The sequence below is a fragment of the Astatotilapia calliptera genome, unplaced genomic scaffold (assembly GCF_900246225.1).
Source record: "Astatotilapia calliptera unplaced genomic scaffold, fAstCal1.2 U_scaffold_5, whole genome shotgun sequence".
In the NCBI taxonomy this organism is placed as follows: Eukaryota; Metazoa; Chordata; class Actinopteri; order Cichliformes; family Cichlidae; genus Astatotilapia; species Astatotilapia calliptera.
In genome coordinates, this window is record NW_020535789.1 from 349,191 (window position 1) to 355,352 (window position 6,162).

Here is a 6,162-nt window from a genome sequence, read left to right on the forward strand (position 1 = left end):
GTGAATGACCAGGTGAGAGAGCCCCCTCCCTCTCGTCCCCCTCCCCTTCCTCCTACGGCTGCCCCACTGTCACCCCCAGTTTCGCTTGGATTGGATAATCCACAAGTGGATGATCAGGATAACCAGCCTAGCCCTGTTCAAAATGAGTTACCATCTCCACTGTCTCAGTCAAGTAAAAAAAGTGACGAGAGTGATGAAGAGCTAGATGGTAACCTAATCATAGAGACATCGGATGGTGAGAATAAAAGCAATAGCGACGACGAAGAAATCGACAGCGAGTGATGACGACGGAGATAGCGAGGACCATGGATCCTTTCCTCTCTCAGAGGCGGCATCTCTGGCTCTTGCTTCGCTACCCGGGGAAACGAGAGTTAAACGTAAGACCTTCTTTAGTGGAAGTCACCCGGCCCTCGATGAGCTCGTCAATGAGGATATGAGAGGAAGCAGAAAAAGGAGCGTTTCTGCTTCTAGCGCTGGAAGAGATAAGCCGAAGGATAATAGACCAAGTCCTCCGTGAGTAATACTTCTGAGATGGTCTCTCCTTTAATGGACCTATGAGTAACATCAAAATAATGACATTTAATGTCAGAGGTCTCCAATCAGATAAGAGCAGGAAAAGGAATGTTGATTTCTTAAAAAGACTTGATTATGATATTTTGTGCCTTCAAGAGATGAGATTAAAAACACACGTAGATGTATGCGAATTAAATAAAATGTGGAACACTGCCCATTCAATAATATCGATAGGGGAAGACAGCTCTGATGGAGTGGGTATTTTCTTTAAAAAAGATGTGGTGAATATAATCAAAAGAAGAGACATAATACTGAGACGACTCCTCCTTGTTGATTGCTGTTATTACGGGCAAAGGTTGCGTATTATTAATGTTTATAATGCACCCGAATGAACGAAAAAGATACAATTGTTGAAAAAATTGAAGTATTTATTAGAGATTGGTTTTAATATAATTCCGTGTGGAGATTTTAACATCGTTACTGAAGCAACTGATAGAATATCCAAGGTTGAATTTAGAGAACTGCGAGAAGGCAAATTGTTGGTTAAAGTTTATAAGGAAAGCGGCACTTCGTAATTTATACAGGCACTTGCATCCACATACAGTCCATTACACTAGATTCGATTCGTTTACTAAAACAAGGATTGATAGATTCTACATATCACATAATGTTCAAGGTCTGAAATATGACACTCTTTTAACAGACTTTTCTGATCATATGGTGGTTACGGCAACAGTTTCGTGTCGCCCCCATGAATTTTTGAACTATTGGACATTGAATACATCCTTGTTAGCAGACGAGTTGCTTGTGTCCGAAGTTAAATCTGAAATTAAGAAAATATTACATCATAAGATTTTTACTACTTCTTTCTCGGAACTTTGGGAGCTCCTTAAACGACGTATGCGTCAACTTTTTAAATTGAAAGAGAGAGAAATAAATCATGCAAAGAATGTAAAATATAATGAAGATGTGAGCAGATATATATATTTAAGAAATAAGAAGGAGAAGGAAGAGGAGGAGGAAAATCAAATGATGTCTCTTAAAGAGGACATTGATCGAGTCAATAGAGAAGTTTTATTTAATATGTTGCGACGTACTGACTTTCACGGGAACAGCGATTATATGATTCTTAATAATCAAAAGAAATGTCGAAATGATTTTATTGTCTCAATTAAAGATAAACATGGAAAGTCAGTTTTTAAAGAAGAGGGGAAAAGACAAGTAATTAGAGATTATTGTTCCGAGATGTTTTCACCCATAGCTACAAACAGCGATGTTATTAACAATTTTTTGAGTGAGGTTGAACCATTAGATCCTGTCATTTATGAAACTTTGATTGGAAAAATTAAAAGAGAGGAAGTGGAGTCAGTAATTAACCAACTTAGTACCGATAAAACACCTGGTCTGGATGGACTCCCCTCTGAATTTTACAAAACTGTGAGTGAAGAACTGTCTGAATTATTAACTCAGTACTTTAATGAAGGAATAGAAAGAGAAACAATGGGTAAATCGTTTTATGAAGGAGTTATGTGTTTATTATATAAGAAAGGTGAAAGAGAAGATATTAACAATTATAGGCAACTGACAATAATGAATGTAGATTATAAGATTTTTGCTAAAATAATTATGTCTAGACTAGAGGATGTATTAGATATTATCATTGAAAAGGAACAAACATGCGCAATTAAGGGACGACTGATGTGGGATAACTTAAGTATGTTAAGAGAAATTATTTATAATGGAAAAAACTCAGAACTCTGCATTTTAGGATTAGATCAAAGGAGGGCTTTTGATTCTGTTTCTCACTGCTATTTATGGAAAGTAATGAAAGCTTATAATTTCCCGGACCAATTTATTTCCATTATTCAATTGATGTATAAAAAGTCCCTAGTGCGAGTTAAGGTAAATGGAAAGCTTTCATCCCCTTTTAGTGCTGAGTGCGGGGTTAAACAAGGATGTCCTTGGAGTGCTGCGTTATATGTCCTTGCAATTAATCCCTTATTGAAAAGGATAAATGGTGATAAACGGATCAAGGGATACGTCCTTGATAAATCCTTTAAAATCACAGCTTTGGGGTATGCAGATGACGTGACGGTGATAATTAGAAATCAAAACGAACTGTCTTCAGTTATGGAGATACTACACCACTACGAACAGGCATCAGGTGCCAAGCTTAACCAAGAAAAAACTGAAGGGGTGTGGCTTGGACTTCAGACCAGACAACCTAAAATGATGATCTCTCTTTGTAGGGAGATTAAAATTTTGGGTATATGGATTGATAATACTGACTCTAGTTTTTTAAATTGGAATAAGAAAGAAAATGAAATTAAAATGGAAATTATGAAATGGGAAAACAAAGATACAAATTATAAAACACGTATTAATATTGTAAAAACGCACATAATTTCAAAACTCCTGTTCCTTGCCGCAATTTTTCCTCCTCCGAGAACAACTGTAATGAAAATAAGTAAGATGTGCATTAAATTTATCTGGGGATCCAATCGAGAAGTGACTAAGAGAAAATTTATGTACAAGAGTAGGAAGCACGGGGGTTTGGGAGCCCCAGATTTAGAGATTATTTTGCGAATTCCTTTTATAAAAATTACTCAAAGTGCAATTTCTCGGGGTGCCCCGTGGGTTCGAGGGAAGGAGGAATTGTGGCAAAAGAAAAGAGGCAGGGCCAGAGCGGGCGTTCCATACCACAGACTTATGTTTGGTGATTTATCTAGTCAATGGGAACATTATGGTTTAAATATTCTCCAAGAGAACACGAAAAATATTTATAAAAAAATTAATGAATCCAAAAATGAAAGTGTAATCCAATATAAGTATGCAAATCAAGATGAAAATCCTTTAATAGTTAAAAATATACAAGACCAACTATTATCCGAAAGCATGAGAGACGTGGTATGGCTCATCTCGCTCGGGCGCCTCCCTGTGAGAGCGGTGGTACAGTGGAGTTGTTTCGTTACCACCATGAAATGTCCTATGACAGGCTGTGATGAAGATGAGACCCTAGAACATCTTCTATTGGATTGTTATAGGACAACTGAGATCAGGCAGAAGATGACAGAGATTGGCTATGATGTGGATGTTAATATTAAAGCAGTTAAATATGGTTTGTTTAAAGAAAAAATGTGTGACGACAAAAGGAGACTCTTTTGGTTAGTAATGTGTGTAATAAACACACATATTTGGAAAACCCGTGCCAAAGGAGTGTTTGAACAAAAGATGATAAGTAGTGATGTGGTGAGTAAACATATCATTACAGATCTGCGGAGAAGACGAACAATGGACCTGAAACTTGGGAAAGTTTTCCCTTGGAATGTATTGAAATTGTAAGTTTTGAAAAGTGTTTCGTGGACTCAGATGCTCGATTTTCCTCCTTGTTTGACCTTCTTTTTTCGTTTCCTTTGGTGAGTGGTGTGTGATCATGGCTTTTGTATATGTAATTGTATGTGTGTGTGCATTTTATATGTACCTTTGTATACTTTAAATAAAGTTTTGAAAAAAAAAGAAAAGAGCCGTTGTTGGTAGGAGAGCGTGCAGCTTAAGCTCTCTCTCCGCGGATGCGGCGAGCCAGCTGGATGTCTCTGGAAGCGCAGGTCGGTCTTGAAGTCCTGAGCGATCTCGCGCACCAGGCGCTGGAAGGGCAGCTTGCGGATCAGCAGCTCGGTGGATTTCTGGTAACGGAGGGGAAGATAAGAGCAGAAAATGTAGCGAACAGAGGAGACTCGCTGCTCTTAAAGTGTGTGACTGGCTGTGACGCGGTGCCGCTCCGGCTCGTGATTGGTGACTGGCTCCACGTGGAGCATCGCCCCGCCTCAGTGTGTGCTGCTCATTGGAGAAAAGTGCATTGATGTTGCGCGCTGCCGTAAGCCTCTCTGCGATTGGTGCGTGACGAAGCTCCGCGCGCTCTGCGGAAATATAAGCGAGGCTTTGAGCTGATCGGGCCACATTTTCTCTTAGGTTCTTTTCTTCGTAGCATCGAGACTATCAAAACGAGTGGCCGCGGCAAGACTGGACATTCGCAAGTTTTTTCGTTTATTCGCGAGGGTATGACGTAGAAGCACACGCGGAAACTGTTTACCCTAGCAGCGAGCGCTGGTCTGAGCGGCTTTTCGAGGAAAAACGTTTTTTTTTAATCATTTTATAAAGTGTTTCGTGTTAAAGGTAACTAGTCATAATGGGAAAAGCAGATTTTCTTTCACCCAAAGCGATAAGCAACCGAATAAAAGCCAAAGGTCTACACAAGTTGAGATGGTATTGCCAGATGTGTCAGAAACAATGCAGGGACGAGAACGGATTTAAGTGTCACTGCATGTCCGAGTCCCACCAGAGGCAGCTACTGCTGGCCTCTGAGAACCCCACCAAGTTCATGGACTACTTCTCAGATGAATTCAAAAGTGACTTCCTGGAGCTGCTCAGGAGACGATTTGGGACCAAGCGAGTACACAACAACATCGTCTACAATGAGTACATCAGTCACCGGGAGCACATCCATATGAACTCAACGCAGTGGGAGACTCTGACCGACTTCACCAAGTGGCTGGGCAGAGGGGTTTTTTGCAAAGTTGATGAAACCCCCAAAGGCTGGTACATCCAGTACATCGACCGCGACCCAGAGACCATCCGACGCCAAGAGGAGCAGGCGAGAAAGAAGAAACAGGAGCTTGACGACGAGGAGAGGAGTGCCAGAATGATCGAGGAGCAGGTCCGCAAAGGCCGTGAAGGCAAGGGCACTGATGAAACTCCAGTCTACACAGAGCTCAAACGGGAGAGTGAGGAAGAAAAAGTTGCTTTCAACTTGGGTGCCTGTTCTTCTGTCACTGGCCCCTCCAAATCAAGTTCGGTTCTGGGTGCTAGTGCGCTTAAAGCAGCATCATCTTCGTCTTCGACCTCAGTAAAAAGGAAAGACTCCAGCTCAGACTCCAGAGGAGGGGAAAAGAAGAAGAAATCAGCTTTAGAGGAGATCATAGAGATGGAGAAGAAAAAACAACAACAACAGCAGCCGGTGAGAACTGATGACTGGCTGCAGCCCAATATTATAGTAAAAGTAATCACCAAAAGACTGGGGGAGAAATACCACAAAAAGAAGGCTGTCATCATGGAGGTACGAGACAAATACACCGCAGTGGTAAAAATGATCGACTCTGGAGACAAACTGAAACTGGACCAGAATCACTTAGAGACAGTTATACCTGCCCCAGGTAAACGAGTTTTGATCCTGAATGGTCCTTACAGAGATATGGAGGCTCTGCTAGAGGGCATTGATGAAAAACATTTCAGCGCTGCACTCACTCTTGACTCTGGACCTCAGAAAGGAAAGAGAGTGGACATTGCCTACGAGGATTTCTCAAAACTGGCCTGAATAAGCATACTTCCTGGTTAAACCTCAGGTAGCTTTTTAGCTGAAGGACTCTACTGTGTCAGAGTTTATTCTCCGGGAATCTCTTGTGTAATAGGTGAAACCACACTCAGAAAAATTATGGTTCTTAAGTGGTTCTTCAGATGTCTTCATGGTTCTTTAAAAAGCCATCATACGTCAAAGAACCTTTTTATTTTGTGGATGGTTCTTCAGCTATTACAAATGGTTCTTTAAAGAACAAAAGGTTCTTTATCCTTAGCAATCTAAGTTTGATGGTGTAA

The 6,162-nt window shown here is 40.7% G+C and overlaps 1 pseudogene; it reads left to right on the forward strand.

Moving 5' to 3' along the window:
* Positions 1-4,619: 4,619 nt before the first annotated feature.
* On the forward strand, positions 4,620-5,912 carry LOC113018193 (DNA/RNA-binding protein KIN17 pseudogene; annotated as a pseudogene).
* Positions 5,913-6,162: the final 250 nt, after the last annotated feature.